Source organism: Vombatus ursinus, unplaced genomic scaffold (genome assembly GCF_900497805.2).
Source record: "Vombatus ursinus unplaced genomic scaffold, bare-nosed wombat genome assembly UNPS02014792.1, whole genome shotgun sequence".
Taxonomy (NCBI): Eukaryota; Metazoa; Chordata; class Mammalia; order Diprotodontia; family Vombatidae; genus Vombatus; species Vombatus ursinus.
In genome coordinates, this window is record NW_020954570.1 from 116,165 (window position 1) to 118,685 (window position 2,521).

General features: G+C 38.9%; 1 protein-coding gene across 1 annotated transcript in view; it reads right to left on the reverse strand.

Moving 5' to 3' along the window:
- The window catches only part of CDC42SE2 (CDC42 small effector 2), a 130,465-nt gene that overhangs the window by 20,376 nt on the left and 107,568 nt on the right, over positions 1–2,521 (reverse strand). The window lies entirely within an intron of this gene.

The following is a 2,521-nucleotide window of genomic DNA, read 5'->3' on the forward strand; positions in this document are numbered from 1 at the left end:
TGGTGGTAAAATGTTGGAAATTGAAAAATGATGCCTGTCAGTTGGGGAATATTTGAACAAGATGTGGTAGATGAATGTAATGCAATATCATTGTGCAATAAGAAATGATGAACCGACAGATTTCAGAAAAACCTGGAAAGACTCGTATGAACTGATGCAAAGTCAAATGAGGAGAACCAGGAAAACATAGTACACAGTATCAGCAACATTGTCTGATGATCAACTATGAATGACTTGGCTCATCTCAGCAGCACAAAGGACTCACAAGGAAAATACTATCCATATTCAGATAAAGTCATCCTGATCTGTATCTGGTCACTGGACTCAGATGACGCTGGAGGAGAAAGTGAGGCTGGTAACTTTGCACAGCCTTCCTTTACTCAAATCCAATTCAACTGCAAGTCATGTCATCATCTCCCTGATGTCATGGTCCTCTTCAAGAATAAAGGACAAACCACACAACAATCACAAAAAAGTGACGGACTCTGAGTACAGACTGAAGTGTACTTTTTTCACTTAATTTGTTCTTTTTCATGTTTTTTTTATATCATTTTGATATATTTCTTCTTTCACAACTGTGACTAACATGAAAATGTTTTACATAATAGCATATGTATAACCTATATCAAATTGCCTACCATTATCAGGAGTGAGAAAAATTTGGAACTCATAATATTGTAAAAATGAATGCTAAAAATTGTCTTGACATAATCGAGAAGCAAAAAAAAGAAAAAAAAACTATTAAAAACATCAAAAAATATAAGAATAGCCAACCCCTGCTTAAAAGTACATATTAAAAAACCAAAAGTCAGCATTACATGTAATGGGGATTAACTATAATAGTAAAAGTCAGTATTTAAATAGTGCTTTGAGATTTTTAAAGCATTTTAAAAATATCTCGCTTTATTCTCTTAACAACTCTGGCAAATGGGTGCTATTATTATTACCATTTACCAGATGAGGAAACTGAAGGAGACAGAAGTTAAGTGACCTGACAAGATCACAGAGCTGGAAAGTATCTCAGGCTGAGTCTGAATTCAAGATTTCTTGATTCCAGACCCAGTACATCTTACATTGCGCCATGCAAATAAAGGCCTTTCCAGTAAGATCAAAGCAAAAGCAAGGATATCCTAAATATACCACTAATAGTTGATGTAATGCTAGAAATGTTATAGCAATAACACACACAGAAAAAATGAGGAAATAAGCAAGGGCAAAGAAGAAACAAAATGATTTGATTTTTGCAGATGATACAATGGTTTACATATAGTCAATTAAAAAACTAGTTGAAATAACGTCAGCAAAGTTGCAGCATACAAAATTAATCCACGTTATCTTTTCATTACCAACAAAATGTAGCCAGAAGACACAGGAAGAGAAATTCCATTTAAAACAAATGGTTGGTTGTTGTCCTTTATACCCGTAGAGGATCAAAATGACATTTTAAATGTACAGTCTCTCAGACTGTGGCTGATCAGACCAATATGAACTCAGAAGGCTCCACAACAGGTTGGGCACAAATAGCCCATATGAACATCTGGGATGGAGATGTCTCTAAATTTGCTCATCTCATGTTTCCTTTGAGCTACTACAATTCTACTTTGCTCACAGAGCACAGCACTTTTTTGAAGTGGTCACACCATGCTGCACAGTCCTGTGCCAGTGGCCCCCATGTCTCCCAATCAATACCAAAGTTATTCAGAGAGACCATGAGAATGTCCTTGTACTACTACTTCTGACTTCAGTGTGAGAAGTTCTGGAATCATTTCTAAACCATGTTGTTTAAAACAACTAGAGTTGTTTTCCCTGAAAGTCTATCTATGAAGAAACACACAGGAATATAAGAATACAATTATAAAACAATTTTTACATAAACAGAGACCTAGGGAAACAGACTCAAGATGGCGGAGAAAAGGCAGGGACTCAGTTGAGCTCTCCCCCAAACCCCTTTAAATAACGTCTCAAAACAAATTTTAGAGTGGCAGAAACCACAAAAGGAGGGAGTAAAACATTTTCATCCAAGACAACTTAAAAAATCAGCAGGAAAGGTCTTTTGGACAAGGGGGAGAGTGGAGCACAGTCCAGTGCAAGCTGTGCCAGTCCAGACTGGGTCCCTGCAAACCAGCAGAGGGACCTTGGGGGCAACTGAATCAGTGGCACCAGTGGTGGTTTCTGAACCTCTCAGCAGGCAGATGGTAAGGGGGTTGAACAAATGGTCAGAAGGAGATTAAAGGGGTCCCTTTGTTGGTACCAGGAGCAGGACTCTGTTGCATTACCCATACTTGGATCTGGGTCTCAGTCCCAGGGACAGAAGGAGCATTAGCACACCAGAGTTTGGGTTCGCAGGGGAGCAGGGACCCTCGTCACCGTTTCAGGGAAGAAAAGAGTGGTTGTGGTCACTCACAGATCACAGCACGGACCAGGAGAGGAGTAAACACACCTCTCCCTAGATCATACTACCATGGAAGAACCAAAAACTTACAAGTCCCCAGAATTACCTCTGAAAACAGCTGCACAAAAA